Source organism: Parus major, chromosome 3 (genome assembly GCF_001522545.3).
Source record: "Parus major isolate Abel chromosome 3, Parus_major1.1, whole genome shotgun sequence".
Taxonomy (NCBI): domain Eukaryota; kingdom Metazoa; phylum Chordata; class Aves; order Passeriformes; family Paridae; genus Parus; species Parus major.
The window spans coordinates 1882020-1901860 of record NC_031770.1 but is presented as its reverse complement, the minus strand read 5'-3'; the positions used below and the strand labels follow the sequence as shown (position 1 = coordinate 1901860).

The 19841-nt window shown below is 43.8% G+C and overlaps 1 protein-coding gene and 1 long non-coding RNA gene across 5 annotated transcripts in view; one reads left to right on the top strand and one right to left on the bottom strand.

The window, feature by feature from the left end:
• Positions 1-19841, bottom strand: part of CCDC85A (coiled-coil domain containing 85A) — a 174018-nt gene that overhangs the window by 66784 nt on the left and 87393 nt on the right. The gene's annotated exons all lie outside the window — the stretch shown is intronic.
• On the top strand, positions 15-1543 carry LOC117244113. Its single transcript, XR_004496588.1, has 2 exons — positions 15-406; positions 947-1543. It is a non-coding gene; the product is annotated as an uncharacterized LOC117244113 (long non-coding RNA).

Genomic DNA, 19841 nt, shown 5'->3' with positions numbered 1-19841 from the left:
CGCAGCCGGCCGCGCAGCAGCGCGATGGCTCCAGCGGGGCGGCCGGCGAGAGCTCACATTACATCACCGCGGGCAGCACCGCCTCGGCTCAGCGCAGCTCGCGGGCACCGACAGGCTCGCACCGAGCCCCAGTGCAGCTCCTTACTCCAGCTGAAGGTCTCATGCCGTGAGCTAAACCCCTCACAGGAATTGGGCTTGGGCTGCTTACACACCTTCCCTAAGAATATTCAGCCGCACTGTAGCAAGAGACTCACATTCCCCGATTTGCTTAGAGATACAAAGACTCTGCATAAATCTGCCTTGCAGATGATTTGAGAATGAAACTTGATCATCCATTCATGCTGCTTACAAAGAAAGATGAGACGACAGATCTCAGAGGCAGAGGTGGATGAACTGAAACTATTAGGTGAGTAATTGGTTGAATCCCTGTTTTTCAATCACGAAGTTCCCCCTGAACAATCCCCCTGCGGACAGAGGAGGCTGCCTCGCTTAATGGGCCCTTCCTACCTCCAGCTCTGCAATTTTAGAATTATGTAGGATTAAAGAAGATTTCTGGTTCTTGAGGGGAAAATTGAAGTAGTTAATGCCAGCACTGGCAGATCACGAGGCTGCACAGGCAGCTGCAGAACCTGTCCCATGTCACTGTCCCAGCCGGCTCCTGTGGCATTTTCCTGCCAATGCCAGAGGACCAGACCAACGATTATTTTCTGCTCTCAGCCCTATTTAAAAGTTGCTAGAAGAATGTTTAAATCAAACACTGTTCCTTTGTTCTTACTGCCAATCCTCTCCTTGAACTGCCAGTTGTACTTGACCACAATAGAAGTTCTGCTCCTATCCATCAAGGGCTACACTTGGACTTTTCACCACAAAAGTTCTCCATGTTTTCCCTTCCCAATTATCATGAAGAGCTGTTCTTTCAGCTGATCCATTTTCCATGTACCTTCAGCCTCCCAGGCACCTGCCACACACTCTGGTTCCATCCAGGATGGGTGCTGCCATGGGAATGGCACTTGAGCTGCTCCCACAGGTCCAGCCTGCTGCTCAGGATCCTCTGCCCCTGTTCCAAGGAATACCTGTGCCACAGGAGGGTGGAATGTTGGCTCAGCTGCAGGAGGAACCCCAAAGCCCACCGCTGTCAACAAGAGCTCCAAGCAAGCACAGAGCTTTGCCAGCATGAAATCCCATTTCCTGAGCAGTGACAAGTATTGTGTGAAAATTTTATTTTCTTTGCAAACTCTATCACTCTCTTAAATCCTCGGATTTTTTTTTTATTTTTTTTTTTTTACCACTGCAAAGAATAAAGCTCGAGATAAAAGCATCTGACCAGCCACAGCAAAAATACAGTAAGAGGCCATGAAAAGGAGCTTTTATGCCCAAATATATTTTAACACAACTGAAAATGAACAGCTTGGCAGCAACAAATAAAGGCTTTTCTAATTCAGTGGTGTATGAGTTAAAAGGTCACATGATGATGGATTTTTAGAATTAATTAATTTAATACAATTAATTTCCATTCATGAAATAAACAGTTAACTGAAAAAAATTCCAAAAACTTTTTAATCCAAAAGCTTCAGGGAAGAGTGTCCACTTTCCTCAACGTTAGCAGCGTTTCTCTGGAGCAGCATTTCCCAGCTTTTGATCACGAGGAGCCACGGAAAGCACGGATCTGAAATGAACAGCTCCGGGGAACACCGTGCTCCCCACAAAAGCGCCTCCACATTTGTGTCTTGAGGAGGCTCAGCGTTATTGTACAGGCACCAGGGAGATGGGGGAATTCAGGGAGTAGGGACCTTGGAAATAGCTCAAACTTCAAACGTCTGCGACAAATGTAGCTTCTAATAATGGAAGCAAAAACGTATCAAGTGAAACTAATCTGGAACGTTTCTATAAGGAGAGGATCTAATTTCACATTCACTCACGCTTGTGTAACAAGATCAAAACCAGAGTGGGAAGTGCAACATAATTACTCCCATCTCCTGGCAAGTTTAAAACTTTCCTTTTAGATAGTCCACCTCACTGCCCAAAGCACCCCCCTGCTCCTGGGCTCTACTGTCAGTGGTGAGCATCACAACTGCTCCAGAACAAACACTAATTTTCACATTAAAGCAACATTTTTTCAATACTCCCCTGAATAATTCTCATTCAGAGCCTGAATTGGAGAGTCTGGGCAAATGAGTTTGGAGACTGCAGTGCTGGGATTGCTGCAGCCTCTGTCCAGCGACAAGGGGGATGGCAGTCCCTGTCCATCCTTCCAGTTCCTTCACACCAGGAGCCAAATGCCAGAAGCAATGTGGATCCGCAGCCAATTAAATGGCCATAGCTGACCATGCTTTGCCAGCTCGGTAACATTTCCACTGCTGTGTCCTGCTCACCCCTGGACATGCAGATACCCAGCAATTGCTGCTGGAAAATTTCCCTGGCATATTCTCAAGGACTTGCTTTTCATTGCTGCCTGCAGACCCTCCAGTGCTTTAAGTCTCTGAGTCTCTAAGGATTATTATAACCAATAATAATTATCTGATGATTTAAAAAACTCTTGGACATTTCCAACGAGGCCCTAAAGCTATTTGATAGCTCTCTGCCAAAAATATGTCATAGCCGAGTACTTGCCTAGCAGTCATTTTACACAAAGATGGCTAAACTGGTTTTGTTCAGAAATGAACAAAATTTCTTCCAAAAATACTTTTGAGAGGAGTTCAGACTCGAAAAATGTCATTCCCAAATTGGAAGGAAGTGGAGAGAGCTTTAAAAAATGAAAAGTTCAAGTAATTTTAGTTACAGTTGCTTCTAGATGCTCTTCCCATCAGTCATGTGTCTGTAGCTGACACTCAACACAGCATCCCCAACATCAGCTGCTCTCCTGTGCAGCCTGTTCATTCCCTGCTGGCTCATCCCCTGTCCCTGGGCAGAGCTCCACACCTTCCCATCCCTAACCTAGGAGAGAGTTCCCTTTCCTCACCCTCCCATCCTGCCCTCCAGAGCCCCTCTCCACCATGGCAGCACCCCAGCCATGCATCTCTTGTCTACCAGTCTGGTCCATTATTCCCTCATTTGTGTCGTTGCCATCAGCTCTCTCTGTCCATCCCCAGGTTAAAGTTCTTGGCCAGCGCATTGGAAAAACTGCTTGTACCTCATTTGGCTGGGTGGATCCCACCTCTCCCTAAGAGCACTCAAAGAGGGTCCCACGGCAACAAAAACCAGATCCCTGCTGTCAGTGCCAGCTGTGCCAGCACTCACTGGCCACAGGATCCATTCACTTCTGCTCCAGCTCTTTCACCACCATGGGATTCACTTTCCAGCCCTGACTGCCACCCCTGTAGTCACTGTAGCAGCATAAATTAGATAATGCATTTTACAATACAATATAGATCATTTTCCTAATGGAGTCTCCAGCAGTGTTCAGAGTGTTGGTACACATGGAAGTTAATAGTCTGACACCAGGCCATCCACACAGCATTTCCTACTTCATTGCATGCCCTTCCACGGCACAAAGCATGTTATGGATAATGTCATCTAGCTAAAGCTGTCCACAAACAAAATCCCTCAGTACAGACACCTTTCAAAGCATTTACAGATGGAATCCTCATCCTTTGCTCCTGACCTGACCACAGGTAAAAGTAAATAGCCAACTTTGAGCAAACCTAACCAGGCAACATGCACTTTTCTCATCTCAGAAATACTTTGACAGAGAAAGAAGTTAATCTATTTCCTACTAGGAGAAAATGTAAAAGAAATCTAGAAAAAAAGTTTTTAAATTAATAGTCTGAAGAGTGGGGAGTAGGCTCAGCTTGAACTAGTCATTGAGCTTTTTAAAATTTCAAAAGTTGCATCTTCAACCCCTTTAATTAATTACTTGTGGTAAATACTTTCTATTTATTCTCTAAGAAAACTATGTAAAAAAGTTTTTTCTTCTTGAAATTATTGAGAAGTTACCTCTGTATTTCAAAATTCAGAAATTCTCACAAAGCAAAGTTTTCTGTGAACTTCTTCCTGCTGCCACCTACACCTTCCTTATGGTCCAGTGACCATGCAAATGTGTGGTAAGCTGGATCAGCTTTGTGAGTCAGTGAAAAAATAAAGTTAAAATCTACCACTTATGAATAATAGCTGGTTTTCCCAGGGATGACTGCACTGATCTGGCTCACAGAAGCTCTATGGGATGCAAGGGAGGCGGAAGGAACACACAAGGGCAGGGATGGAGATGGAGCAAGTCCATCCCTGCTGACAGAAACCTGCATTTGGAGCAGACTAAACAGATGCTGATGCAGGACAGCCACCACAGATGCCCCAGAGGAGAGGAGTGGAGAGCAAAGAGCTCGTCCTGCTTGAGCTTAGGCAGTGCCTGTGGCTCAGCCAGACTTGCAGCTTTGACATGGAATGTGTAATAGAATGAAAACTCCTGGAAGGTCTCACGTAGGCACTTTGCCTTTTATTTCAATTGCAGACTTGTGTGTCCCTCTTCCAGGACAAACCCAGGATCCCCAAGCCATGGATTACTCACAGGTGGTGAGTAAGGAAAAGACTTTTTCCTGAGCCAGGGAAAGATACTGCCACTCAAACTGACAGGGAAATTGGTTCTGGAGGGGTTGGCCCATGCTCCTGAACCTGCCTGTTCATCTCAGTGAGGTTCATGTAAATGAACATGCTTTATAACTGCCCAAGGTTAAACAAGTGGGTTGATGGCTGATCCTTAGAGACAACATCAAATATGGAAACAGGCACCTTTCCAACTCAGCAGAAAACATTCCTGAGACAGTAACTTAAAGGCATCCATAGATGTTAGAGGGAAATCGTTAATTATAACATTTTTATAGGCTTGATTTTATCGTGGAGGGCTTGGCAACTTTTCTGCAGAGCTGACAGTTTGTTCTGGCTGGAATCCAACACAGACACATAATCAGAGCATCTGTGGGGTTGTTTTAATTGTGCTCCCATTCTTCACTTGGGTAACACTGGACTTTGCTTCCTGTTCATACTTGATTAGTGAGTTAATAAGGGGCCAGATGCTTATTTGCTTATTGTTGATGGAAATAAAGTACATGCCCATATGGTGGGAGTGAGACAAGGTGCATCAGCCTTTGCTTTCCCAGCCCCAGAAGAATGGCAAATACTGGCCCAGTATCTACAGACATGAAGATAGAGACCTTCTGTCCTCCTCTAAGATGTCAATAGAGCTTTAGGCATCTACAACATACTTAGTAAGCACAAGCATTGGAATGAGATTAAGGCATTATTGATACTTGTTAATAAAACCTTTTTACAAAAAGTGATTACTCACTGCATTTTTTATAAAGCTGAGTGTGCTTAAGTAAAACTAATCTACAACAGGACAGACCTCCAATGGTTTCTAACACTGTTTTTCATTTAGAATCATCTTAATTTAGCAAAAAACATTTAAATCAGTCACCCATCCACTCACTCTGGTTGACTCATGGTTATGTGATGGCCTTTTGTATCCAGCTCCTTCCTTGGTAGGGCAGGATTTTGTAATTTACAACACATCTCCTAAAATTCCAGGTTTTGCCTGCAGTATGGTGGGCTCTGTTGTGAAGTCACTGGTGATTTATTCACCACTTACTTTGTCACAGAGACACCAGTGGTCAAAAGCCAGTTTCTCCCTGTGTCTTGCTGCTTTAGTGACAACTTCCACAGTGCAGCTCAGTGGGAAACAATTCCAGGGACTTCCAAATTGTCCAAACTTCCCATCCCAAGGTTTCCACATCTTTACTAGGATTACCTATTTACAGAGAAGCAAAATTAGATTCTTTTGAAGATTTCCCTGGAGACACTTCAAATATTAGACTGGTTTAAAAACACAAACAAAACCATTCATCCAGCCAAGCATGGGTCCTTGAGTACAAAATTGAAAACCAAATAATGAAAGCAAAGCCTAAAACCAAGGATGCCCTAGGGAGACATTTGCACATCAGTCCACATCAGTCTCATGTCCTCACTCCAAGCCCAAGTCCATCCCAGCACTTCCCAAAGTCAGTGGCCAGGCCACAGCATCTGGAATTCTGCTTTCCACAATGTCCCTCCTTGTTTGGGCTCCAGAGCCAAACAGCAGCTCAGGAACAGCTCATTTCCTGACAAGTTAACCTGCAATGCTGTTCTGCCAGCCCTAACCCAGGCTTCATCTGAGGGGTGCTGAGTTCTGCACAGCTCCTGCTGCAAGAAAGAATTCCAAGACAAAAGCCCTTTAACTTTTAGATAATAAAAAGCAGCAGGAGTTACACAGCCTCTCCAGCAGATGTGGCTGTGATAACATTCATTTCCTTTATAACAGTTGCAGCTCAGATAATTCCCATTTCCTTAACCCTATTCTTTAAAACTGGGCTGGTTTTTTTTTCCATTCCTTTTTAATTAAAAAACAAACAAACAAAAGGAAAAGAACAGAAGAAAAACCCAACAGCAACAACAACAAAACCCTCCAGTGTTTGGGCTTCTATGAAGCGACGCATTCAGAGCTTATCTAACGGAACATGGCACTTCCTATTGAGTGCATTCCCTGTGCTGCTCCAGCAGTTTAGAAACGACTGCAATACTTCTTAGGGTTTATATCTCACATCTGAGCAAACCCTGGGTCTCCAGCTCACTGGCAATTCCCTCCAGGGCTCTGGTGGAACGTGGCAATAACACGGGTGAAGGAGCCGGCGCTCAGAGCCCTTTGGGCTCATTCACAGTGTCAGTGAGAGGGCCCAGTGAACGCAGAGTCTGAGCAGGACAGGAGACACCTTTTGACATTTTATTTTTTTTTAAATTTCTATCTACAGATTAGTTTTGATGAGAAAAACAAGAATAGTTGCCCAAAAAAGGGGAGTTAATGGTATGGCAGTAGAACTATCACAATGCCTAGTGGAGTTCTAAGTTTTAGCTGGAATTAAAGCCCAGCTGGATCTGAAGTAATTGCCTTCACTTCAGTTGGAAACTACAGGACTGTGGAAGGAAGCTGCCTGCTAATAGATAAACTGTTCACTTGCTCCAGCCCTGTGCAGACACCACTGGCTCCAGAAATTAATTACCAGCTCTGACAATGCCATTCAGGACAGAAGTAAGAGTGCTGTTTATTATCCACGCTGAGCCTCACTTATTTATTTGCACTGCAATGGCATCTGAGACCCCCAGCCATGGAGTGGGATCCCTAAGAGCTGGGGCTATAGAACCACTGAAGGAGAGGACTGCCCTCAATGTCGTCCATAAAAGACAATGATCCTAGAGTTTACAGGATACACCTTTAGACCTCGGGTTCCTTCAAAGGAAAGAGGCAGAATCAGTTAAATCTGAGTGTCCCATTTAACATGTGGGAATTTCTCACTGCAAAGCTGCACTGACATTAAACTGAGGAAGGAACAAACCACAGCTTTAGTGTCAGTTCAGCAAACAGAAATCAACTGAAGATTTACCATCATGTCATGCAGCAAGGCTTTGAAGTTCTTCACTGGTTTGGGGCCACTGAAATATGCATCTACATACCAATGTACGCAGTGCCCCTCTCGGAAGGAAGGTACACAGTAATTGGGAAGGCAGCTCATGAGGTTATTGAATGAACAACAATCCCCACAGATCACCTTCCTCTGCAACTTTCATCTCCAGGAAAAAACTCGTTAGTTATTCTGCTGATTCCTCTCAGCAGGAAAAATCCATTAAATATTTAATTAGGCTGTGTTCAATATATTAGGTAAGTGAACTGCTCTATCTAGAGCTAACTTAACGTTACATGCTGTATCATTACAACACTGTGCTGCAATGATATGCACATTACTGGAGATTTGGGTCTATTAGCTTATGAACAGGAACAGCAAAACAAAAAGGAACACCCAAATCAGGATTTCTATTCTAGGCATCCTCCTTTGAGCTATTATTACTTAATCAATTCCAGAGGAGATGCATGAACTCAGGAAACTGGGCATTGCAGTGAGGGGGTTTTTAGCTTGTTTAAGTGGAGCAGGAATTCAGCAGCAGAGAAAATCCCTATGAATGGCTTGCCACAGGCATGACAGACCAGAGTGGACATTCTAAACTGAACAAAACAGAGCTTAAACAGAGAGCAACTTAGCGATTCCAACAAATATGATTTAATCTAGGTAAAGCACAAACCATTCCTTGAGAACAGCCAGCAAAATCCTGCTGACCTCAGTCACTTCCCAGCAATTTGGGATGACACACAGCATAATGTTTGGAATACACAGGGAGAGGAAAGAGAATCTCACTGCTGTACATTTTGTCACAGCTGAGGTATGAAAAATGCCAAGGGCAAGTGGTTCTGAAAATAAACTGATAGGTTGCAGTTGAAACAATTGTTTCCAACAAGGAAATATTAGACACCAGAAACCCCAACCCCCAATCTTCAGAGGATGAGCATTTTCTCTGTTTGCATTAGATAAACATTGAGCACAAAGATCTTTGCACAGCAAACTCTTGCAGCTTCAGCACCACATGAAATAAAGGAGGATCCAACCCAGAAGTGAGATTCCCTAGGCTGACTCAGCCCATGTTCTTCAAGGCTAAAGAACAGGCTGTAACTTTCTCATATCTGTGGACAGGGACAATTGGGTTCAGTCCTGAAGGACTGAATATGATGCCACTACCAAAGACCCCAGAACTGACTAACAGAAAGTTTTGATTACAAAAGGAAATAAACTTCACTAATTTTTAATAGGAATTCACTGCTATGGAGGCAGAGACCAGTTAGGTATTTTCAAATTTGTCCCAAGACTCACTGGCTGCAAAACATGTCTTTCCATTATTTGCAAGGAGTCCTGGATTCATAACTGGCTCAATTACTTCTTATCAGTCTTGATCCTCATCTCTTTCTAAAAGCAGAATGACATTTAGACAAAGAAAATGACAGAAACAAAATTAGAAGAGGGAAATAGCTAACAAAACATAATTAGGAAAAAAAAAATCACATTGCCTACTCTTTTATCTTGTCAACAGAAATCCTCAGTTGCAGAATCCAAGTGGTACTTCCTTATGTTGCCAAAAATACAAAGATGTTAAAGAGAATTTTGCAAGTCAGCCATGTGTCAGAAAATCCCAGCTGACTGAACTTTGATAAATGTCTTTTAAAAAAGAGCAAATGTGTTTGTATTCTTTTTTCCATTATAATGCCTTTTTTATTTGGGTGGGAGATTTTTTAACAGTGGTTCATATAAGCATTAAAATCAAAACATTTGGGAAAAATGCAGAACACAGAGCCCTGTTGCAAACAGCCACGAGAAGATGTGCAGCTGAGAAATTACTTTTGGAAATAAAGCAGGTTCTGGAACTAGACCATCTTCAACTTTACACAAACCCAGAATATCCCTGATCCATCACAGGGGCGGGGGGAAGCAGTTTGGACCAAGTTGAAAGGAAAACCTCCCAGAAGTTTTCTTCCAAGAGGATTAGATGTTGAATGTTTCCCTCAAAAGTAGCTATTTATAAATAAATAAATAAGGCAGAATAGAAACAGTTATTTTCCATACAACCTTCCAAAGCTCAGACAAGAATGAAGGACAAAGTCAGAGGGTTTCATCACGATTACAGACATAGAAAGAAAAGAGAACAAACTACAACCAGATCCTGTTAAAGATACTATTGCTTTAAAGACAACTCCCCTTCTTCAAAGGGTGACAGAAACGTGCTGGTCCCACAGGGAAATTGAGAATCTTCCCATTTTTGTGCTATAATCTTCTTGTTTCTCGTTTTCCAGGGACATAAATCACTGCTCAGCCCTGTGACACATCCCTCTGTAGCAACAGCATCACTGGGCTGGGCTGAGCCCTAAACAAGGAGCCAGTTTTGGGGAGAGGGAAGCCATCATTGCTCATGTAGGACAAACCTAAGCAGATTTCTCTATCAATCTGCATAAACAAGGCAGTCTCCTGATTTGTATGGATGGGTACTGCAGCTGCTCTCTTTGCCAGGATTCTGAAGACAGCCTCTGCTACGAAATCATCTTCACCCAGTTTACATCTCAATAATCCACTTAAAATGTACAAGAACTAATTAAACTTAGTGGATAATGATAGTAACAATAGTCCATAGTAATTTATAGCATTTTCTATCTTTAATGTGCTTTATAGGCATTAACTAATTAATGGATAACATGAATTAAAAAAATCAATGCTTGGGCATAGCATATGATTAGAATTAACATTTCAATTGCTCTCCTTCTCTGACCACTACATTTACAAAACACTTCTCACTTCTTTGCATGTGTGTGTAATAATTAGAAGGGATCACAGCTGTACAACTTATTACAAAGTAATTATCGAGTTTCAGAGCTGTCCTGTACAGTCAGTGAGAACTCACATCTGCTCTCCTATTGTCCCTGAAATTCTGCCTTTTTAGCTATTTCCACAGGTCCATGTTGCTGTAATCTCTTTTTCCTTAAGCTTTGCTCATGCACAGGGGGAACTGTGAAGTTCCTGCAGCTACTGGAGCATTCACACCCAGACAGAAAAGCTGCATTTGGGAAGTTCCAGGGACCAAATCCCATTGCTTCTTCCCACATGGCAAATACCCCCACCAGATACCTGGTGAGTGCAGCCCTCACTGACTCACCTCAAAAATCACCTCCAGTGCTAAAAGCAGAGCAGTGCAGAGCTCTCCACGGGCCAACTGCTCTGGATCTTCTTCACAGGACATTTCTTTTAGCCAGAGCCTTCCGATTGCGCCACAGCAGATTAAATGAAATGCAAGTGTATCTGTGCAGGGGCCAGAAGTGGAAGTCTCCCACTAGGAGGAATTGAGGCTTTCAGAGACACAAAACAAAGACACATTTTGGCAACTTGTCTTCCCCTGCTGCCAATTTAAACCTTACAGTTTAAAATGACTTCCTTTCAACATCTGTTGTTTTTGTGGCAAATGGATTGACCTCCGTGAGAAGGGAAAAGTTCCTTCTGGGTTTCTTTGCAGGCCACTGGTCTGCAGGGAAGTCCGTGTCTGGATAACTCACAGTTGTTAGATTTTCTCCAACAGTTTTTGAGGGTTTTCAGGTACTAAAACCAACCCAAACTAACAATCCCCAAAGCCACGAGGACCCACGCACATTAGCTACCACACACAGCCTGCAATAAACAAACCTCCCACAGCTGACATGGTGAATGCATTTGCCTTTTCTCCAAAACACCAATTTGCAGCATTTTCCCTGCTGGTGCCTTCCTCCCACTGCCCTTTCCATCTGCAGAGACTTGCAGTTTGTCCTCCTGCTGTTCCACGCACCTTTTTAATGAAAATTAATTCATGTTGCAGAATTTTCCCTGCTAGTTGTGTGGGCTGAGCCTGCCTTTGCTCTGCTGCTCTCTGCCTTTATGGACCAATGCAAACTGCCCAGCCAGAGTTCCCCTCAGGAATCTGTTTTTCTCACACATCCCCACACAGTTGTCGAGTGTTACATGTGTGGAGGGCCAAAAGCACTTCTCCAGCCTGACAAAGTTACCTCTTCCAAATGACTTCTCTGCTCCTAACTCTTTAGGTGGCTGTAGCAAACTCTGAGCAGCTGGTTCCTGTTCCAATTCCCCTTTTTTTTGGTGCTGGTTCCATGTTTCCAGTCAATGCAATCAATAGCACACTTCTCATGTTCCCCCAATTACATAAATAAATATAGATCCAGAGCTCCCAGTGCTCAGGTTGAGGTGACAAAGGGGAGCACAGCAGTGAAAGCCAACAGCAATCACTCAAACCTTGCTGAATAAAGTTCTTACGAATAATTCAATTATCAGCTTCCTTTTCCCATTTAAATTCATTAAATGCCCATAAACTTCTAACAGGAAAGGCCAGCACTGATTTTAATCTTGCTCATTACCTCTCCTGCTTCTGACTAATAGGGCTGCAAATATTCATTCTCGTGTTAATTATTTTTTATAATGTTATTATTCTTTAAAATGGAGTCTTTCTTTAATTTAGACAGAAGCTGCTGGGTGAGGTCTATATAGTGAATTTTCCAGCTCATTGGATTTTACTTTCAGCCATGAAAAAAACTGTGCAACTATGAAGACAAGTTTCAATCTGATCACTTCATAAAAGTGTTTCTGGACACTGTGGATGAAAGAACTCTGCTAATAAAGTTTTCTGGACCCTGAATGGAAATTCTCATTGGAATTCTCATAAACAGGACAGTCCTAAACCCTTACTAGTAACTGTGAGGAATATTTCACAATTTTACAACAGCATTAGTGAGTCAAACAGGTTGAAACTGGAAAAAACCTCCAAAGCCATTACTGCCACATGAGCCAGAGCTCTGAAGCTGAAATATTTGGTAGCCACAACATAGGAATCAGATTCAATGACTGAATTTTCCAAGCAAACAGAAGCTGGGAGGGTTCCAGGTGCTCTGACATGGAGCCCATCCCAGGAATCCCCCTGAATCCATCCCTGTGTGCAGCAAGCTCTGCTGCCACTGTAGCTCTGTGACCTCCGAAGAGGATAATAAGGGAAAACCACCCAATTTCTAAAGCACAGGAAAATGTTTTTGGAAGAACAGCAATGAGTGCCATCTCAGGAGGCTTGGGAGAGCTGGAGAGGGATATTGCTCTGAGCCTAGGAGATGATTTTAGACAAGATCCAGGCACTGGCCCAGAGCACAAGGAAATTTCCACTGCTATTGGTACTGTATATCATTGAGATAAATAAAGGCTTTCCTAAGCTATCCCCTCCCCAATGCCTTTCAGAAGTACTGCAGTCACAAAAACCAGCAAAAACTTGAAGACTGCAGGAAATGCAAAGTATTTCTCTTCCATAAAAATGTTCTAAAGCAAAGAGGTATCATACAGAGCAATATTTCATAAGAAATTACAGTCTCATAGCTCTGCTTTTTGCTTTTCCATTTAGCACTCCTACCCACCTGCTCTCCCACCCACACACCCCCAGCATTATTAATGCTTATGAAAGGGCATAAAGTTTTCATAATAAAGAAGGTTTTTGTCCATTATCTAGAGAATAATGTGGTTCATTTCATATGCTCCCTTGGGGAAAAAATAACATTTTGGTCTGATCTAACTAGATGCTCTCTCTTGGGACAATACAACCTGATTTTCTTTTGGATTTATAAGAGTACCAAACAGTTCTGCCTGGAGACAGTGCTTTTCATTGAGGGGGTGTCAGGTGTGATGCTTGTTACACCTCATCATCTCATACCATGTGTTGTTATGTGTAGAACAAGGTGCATCTTTGATCCTAAAAGCTGATTCTGTGTTTTTTATCTCATTACTGAAAATGAGATTGCTAATGCTCGGGTTTTTGTACATAAAATCTACTTCAAGGATATGCTTTGTTGCAATTTATTGTTTGCTTCTGGAAAGCTCTTGATCAGACAGAAATCTGGTGATGTCACTAAATCATCCACTTGCAAAACAACCTAAATAAGCATTTGCTTGTGCTAAGGTTAAGGCCAGACTACAAATTTGAAAGTCAGTGGTGGAGCTAGGGATTTCAGCTGACACTGCTTTAATATCTACAGTCTTAATGTTATGGTAAAAAACAGCAGGAGCAGTCCAAGCAGGAATGTTTTGGCAGAAGGGAGGAGCAGCTCTCAAGGCAGCCCAGCGCCCTCTAAATGCAAACCAAAGTTTGGATGTGCCCGTGGCAGTGAGGGGACACCAGCACAGAACAGGGAAGCTGTGGTACAGATGTCACACTATGAAACTGGTGGTCACCTTCAGCATTACCTAAAGCCTCCAAGCAATTGTCAAGGGTAACCTGCCCTCTGTTATTCCACTTTATAGTGATTTAGAATAGAAGAAGCCAAGCAGGAGTAACCATTTGTGTCAAGGCTTGTCATAGCCCTCAGCAAGCATCTAGCAGGGAGGGGACAGTCCCCTAAATATCACTCCCCCAGCTGAAATAACCAGTTCCATAGCAGCCTCGTCTGTCCATGAGAAGTACTGCACGGGAAGTAGAGAAACAGCAGTGGAGTGACTCCAGTCAGCTCAGTGAACTGTGTGGATTTGTTATTTAGTGAACATCACTTGGATGGGATAAACAGACAAACAAACCAACCCCATGACCTATTAATTGAAATTTTCAAAAATCATTAATATGAGCACTAAAATTGCAGAAATTAGACATAAAGCATCAGATAAAAAATAATTGTACTGAGGAGCCAAGAGCTACCTTCCTCTCTGGCTTTTATACAGGTACATCAAATACAGCTTAAATAAAGTTGCCCTGTACCTGTCTTTGATAAGAAATGCTCTCCCAGACTTGTCTTCCTCAGCTTTTGCCACCTATCCAGATGCACCCACACGGAGCCGGTCACTCCAAGTGCTCCATGGGGAAGTGTGGATCTGAGAGGATGGCTCAGCTCTCCAGGACCTTTTGGATGCATCCCCAGCACACAGACCCCCGGGCTGAGGGCTGCCTGCTCCAGGCCGGCTGTGCCCACCGGGTACACAGGGCACATCCAGGCCTTTGTGGCCGTGTGTTCCCATCAGAGAGGGCTGGAACAACGAGTGACTTCCAGCACCACAAACCAGAGACCAAGGCTCTGAGACACACTCCCTGTGTGGGACTGACTGCTAATGCAGAACAGGGTGCCTTAGAAGAAATCCCTGCTGACATTAATACAGTCAGAGACAGTGAAAGATGACCGCGCATCTCCACTGAGGGGGAATCTCCACTGAGGGGGAATCTCCCCAGAGCACAGAGAAAGTTTCCTCTGGGGCCGAAAGCTTGGCTCTCCCTGAAGAAACTTAAAAATAAGTCGGGATAAATGTGGATGACATATAACACGGCATGCGGACATCGTGCACAGTTCAAAATACCTTCAGCCTGCCGGGCGGTTCCCTCCTCCAGCAAATCCCCTCACGACTCCCGCCGGGGTCCCACAGACGAAAAGCGGCGGGAAAGCGGCGGGAAGGGCACCGCGGCCGGCAGGTGGCGCCCGCACACAGGCAGTGCCTCAGCGCGCCGGCCCGAGCGGACACCGGCACGTCTGAAACACACACCAATTATTCACTTATAGAAATATGTACATCGGCACTCCCCCGGCCGCCTGAGATCCCCTCCTGTTTGATCTCCACAAAATAAAGGGGCTTCACGCCAGGCCGTGGTTCTTAACGGCCCTTTGGAGCATCCCACGCCTCCAGGCCCATGCCTGCCGCCAGCTTCCTCTCCCGGCACTGGCTAAGAGGCAATGGCACCACAGAAAGCGATTCCAGAGAAATTGCCTTTGCCTCTCCCGAGGAAGGCCCACGCCTTTTGTGACTCACAGAAAGAGCCAATTCCACGCGTGTTGGGGTGATTCCCAAGAATCTCCCCCCATTTTACAAGGCTTCCCCTCACAGACCCCATACATGGTATTTTGTACTGCTGGCCACTTTGAGGTTACCCACTGAAGGAGTTCCTTAATGTACAAATGCAGGATTTAAAGTATCGTTTGACAGAGGAAGGAAGTTCAGGCATGGCTTACAGGCAGATGAAAATCAGACAGAACAGGATTCCTTTGCTTTAGCTACACATCATTCCCTCAGCACCACCACGAGCCGATGCTATCACACTGTCAGACAGAAATCCCTGCGAACGTGAGCTCAGAAATTGGAGGTGAATTGTCTCAGTGACAGGAACCATGGCTAAGGACAGAAATCCTGATCCTCCACTGCTGCTCCAACCATTGGCACCATCCCTGTGAAAACTGCCACCTGATCTCCCTGCCTCACTCTCTACTCTCGCATACAAGTCAGGAAAATCTGTTCAAGTCAAACCAAATCAAAATAAAAACCAAAAGCTGAGCAATTTGCTTTTACTGCGGTGTAGTGCACGTAAAGGTGACTGCGCAGTAACTCATGGTTACAGCTCTCAAACTGTGATAAAATAAAACCAAGGGACATTTCCCAAAAGGACCACAGTCAATCCGGCTGCAGCTCACAAGCTTGAGAGCAGCTGATAAAATAAGTACTAAGAAAGACAGAATTTGAGTGACGTAGCCACCTCCAAAAGCATTTGTTCCTGGAAATGTATCTGGGAGACATCTTTCTCCCCCAGTACATCGCCTTCCTCACAGGAAGGCAGGAGGAAAATACTCCCCACCTTAGAGCACTGTATTTACTAAGAACAGAACCTGGATTTCTATAAGATTGGACAATTCCCTCTCGTGAGTGACTCCATTTCACACTCTCTGCTCTGTGATCTGCACCAGAGTCTGCTGGCAAAGGGACCCCACAGGCTTCTTTCTGCTTATGGAGCTGAATAAGTTCATGACGCTTACAAGGGAGAGCAACCTCAAATAAAGTGCACACATTGCTGTGCCCTGCTTTAATTAAAATGTATGATCACCAAACAGCTGCCACCCAAAGCACTGCCCACACAAAGAAGGCACGCACATCCCTCTGTTAACAAGGCTTTATTTTCTGTCAAAACTTTGCAGGTGAGGTATTTCCTTGGTGGGTTTGAGGTTTATTTTTTGGGATGGGCATAAGAGGCTACACCATGTGGAACTGGGTCTAATAAGTTTCTGGATGTGTTTCAGAAAGAACTTGAAATAACAAAGTTTTCAAGAAAATAATTAGAAAATATGCATATCTTTCAGTGACTTGATGACATTTCTGCAATCAAGATTTTGCACAATACCACATGAGCACTGACCATCTTTTCTGCTATTTCCCATTTTTGTAGCTGATGGCAACATTCATACAAATCTAAAAGATTTACACCTCGGAAAGAAATATAAGCATCTAATTATACAAGTTTTTCTCCAGGAGAGGGAAAAAATGTCAGTCCTGTGCTGAACTTTTAATTTTGCCAGACCTCAAGTAATGAATATTTGCCACGGGTGTTTCAACACTGCTCTGCCCACTAAGTGTTCCAGAATATACGATCCAGGCTTTCTTCTGACAGCTAACTAATTCATTCTCAGAGAGAATCAGCTTTCCAAAGGTGAGGAAAAATTATTTATGCAATCATTTTTTGTCACAGCAAGCACAACTTTAAAGGAAATAAAAATTTTATTTGGAATATGATTAAAAAAAAGCATTTCAGCAAGCAGGATTGAGCTGGCTCATGTCGCTTCTGAGAGGAAAAATATGTGGTTTTTTTTTTTTACTTTGTTCTATTACTTGTGATATAGAGGGTTTAGATTTAAGGTTATCTTTTTTATGTCCATTTTTATCACCAACCTTTCCAATGATCTTGTTCATTCTGGCTGCAGAAACTGGGGCACATAACGTTATGCCATTTGCAACCCATTACAGAATGTTGTTCCAATGACTTGCAATTGAGTGCAATATAAAACTGTTTATAAGGCAGTCACTTGAGTACAGAGTTTAACATAACTAAAAGATATGGAAGAAAGAAAGGAAAAGAAATGTTCCCAGAGCCATCGTATTTTTATTTGCTCATAAAACTATTTTGGAACTTTAATATTCAAGCGTAAATTTAAGCCAAATTAAAGCGTTGAAATGTTTACTGAGAGTTGTATTTTAGGAACGAGTAACTTCAAAAGTATTAAGAAAACAAAAACTAGGATCTGAAGGCATACCTCTGCTCAGGACAGCAAAACTCAAACAGGATGGTTTAGGTGGAAAACAGTGTGTTCACTCAAAGGGAGAAGTAATGAATAACCCTCTTATGAAGGTGCTTCACATGCACAGATCCCATCAAACACAAGAGGCTGAGAGACACGTCCAAGTCCCCTTTGAACATCAGGAAAAATTCTAAATCAAATGTACATTTCCTTACAAGGGGCAGGTCTTTGGGAGGTAAAAATAGTTGAGTTTGCTAATTTAAGTCCAGGACTTGAAAGTGTTTTGCAAATAGTCTGGGCTCAGCACTGCTCCTGGGAGATAAAGGTGTTGTTGTGTCCTTTTTATAGAGACTGTGCAGGAAGTGGATTTTTGCTCTCAACCACGAGGTAGAAACAATTTTGAAGCACATCTGCCCCTTAATGGAGTTTTAGGTCAGCTACTGCTGCTGGAATGCTGAAGCATTAGTCTGATTCAGCACAGGAATTTCTGCACTCCCAAAACAGAGGGGAGAAAGGCTAAAGGCCATCACAAAGGCTGGGGAGCAAACTCTGCTCTGAGTAAGTGCTGTGTGCTCACCCCTGATCCAAAGGGAAAATCCTCTTGTCGTGGAGCCGTGTATGAGCAACCAGGAGCAGATGCTGAGGGGCCAGCACAGGACCCCAGCCCAGATTATTCCAGGCAGAGGCTGGAATAATCTCAATGGAAATTATTATTATAATCTCAAATGGAGAGCCATTGCCCTACTGGAGCAGCCCTTTGGGGCAGGATCACAGGCTGAGCTGTCTGGGAGGGGACAGCGATTCCCCTGAGGAGCTCTGTGGTGGCATTTGGCAGTTTCATTGCTTTCCACATCTTCTGCTGGTTTGCATTACTGCAAAAAGGCAGAATAAAGTGGAAAAAGCACATGTTTTCAGAGTTCTGACAGTTTATACAGTGTGCCATGCAAGACAGCCCAACTGTTTTCCTTTTCTGAAAAAAGTTTCCCCTGAGCAAGCCTTAATTCCCTGTTCCAAACTGACTGGCAATTAGGAGTAGATGAGCACTCCACACTCCATCTCAAAACAGTTACAACTATTTAAAACCCAATTAATTTCTTTCTAACTTTCCCATCAAGCTGTAAAGTTCCAGTTGGCAAGGATTTTTACTTTGATTTTGAATTCCTGCTTGGAAGATTAACTGAAAATGGATTTGGCTTTGGATTTAGCTGCACCGAACATATTTTGTTTTATTTTGTTGCCATCTCAAATAACAATACTTAGCACTCTTCATCTTCAAAGCATTATACAAACATTGAGTCACATCCCCTCACAACAATCTCATGACATCACCTTCTGTGAATAAAATCATTCTCATTGCAAAGAGGTGGAGAAGCAGCAAGAAATCCACAATTTGTGCGGGTCACAGGAAGAGCCCTTGGCTGAGGCAGATGGAAGAGCCGGGGGCTCACAGGCCTCGCTTTATTAACCTCCACTTCTGCAGAGGTGGGGCTGCTTTGGGGTGGAGTTTTCTTCTCTTTTTTTATTTTCCCAGCTCTGTTCATCCCAGGATGACAGCCATGGTAGCCAGTTGTGCACGTAGCAGCTCTCAGGGGCTCTACGAGCCTGCTCTGCCGCCTGAAGCCGAGCATGCACGGCTGGGTCCTGGGTAGGGAGTTCCCTTTTCCCTCACTGAATAAATGGTATTTTGGGCACGGTCCTATGCAAGTGTGCCTCTGCCCTCGAGTCACTGAGGCCCGTGGGTCTGGCTACATCCAGCAGGGGAGGAAGATGATCTTTTTCTTCAGCCACACTCAAGTCTGACCAAGCTGGGATCTCTGAAGAGTTCCCTGTCTGTGGGGGGAAGCAGTGCCAGGGCCAGCACTTAATCCCCGAGTGCTGTTTACTCAAGGCTCACACACTGCACACGTGGCTTATGGGCCTAATTTAGGAACCTCAGGTTGCTCTGAACTCGCTGGAGAAAGGTGCCTCCTTTCAGGGGGGAACTCAGGGACCTTCATTTAGGCTCTGCTGACGACAGAGAGCGCCTGTGCTCCTAAATTAGACATCTAAATCAGTAGTCTGTGCGAAGCAAAGTCGTGTGAATACATCCCTATAAATACACATTCTCTGCAGTGCCAACTCCCATAAAGTGAGTAAACGTCAGACATGTTGAGCACAGAGTTGTCAGGGCTTCTTTTCCTGATAAAACCCTCCCATGCTATTTGTGGCCCTTTGCACGTCTTGGTTTGTTTTCCTCCTTATTTGGCTTCTTCCTAAATATCTAAAGAGATTTTTCAGACTGAAAGAATTGGATTATTTCCTACAAAACTACAACATCACCTAGAGAGCCCCTTTCCAAAGCATTCCGAGGCACAAGCGAGGGAACTGCTCCTCCTGAGGCATGACAGGTATGTGGTGA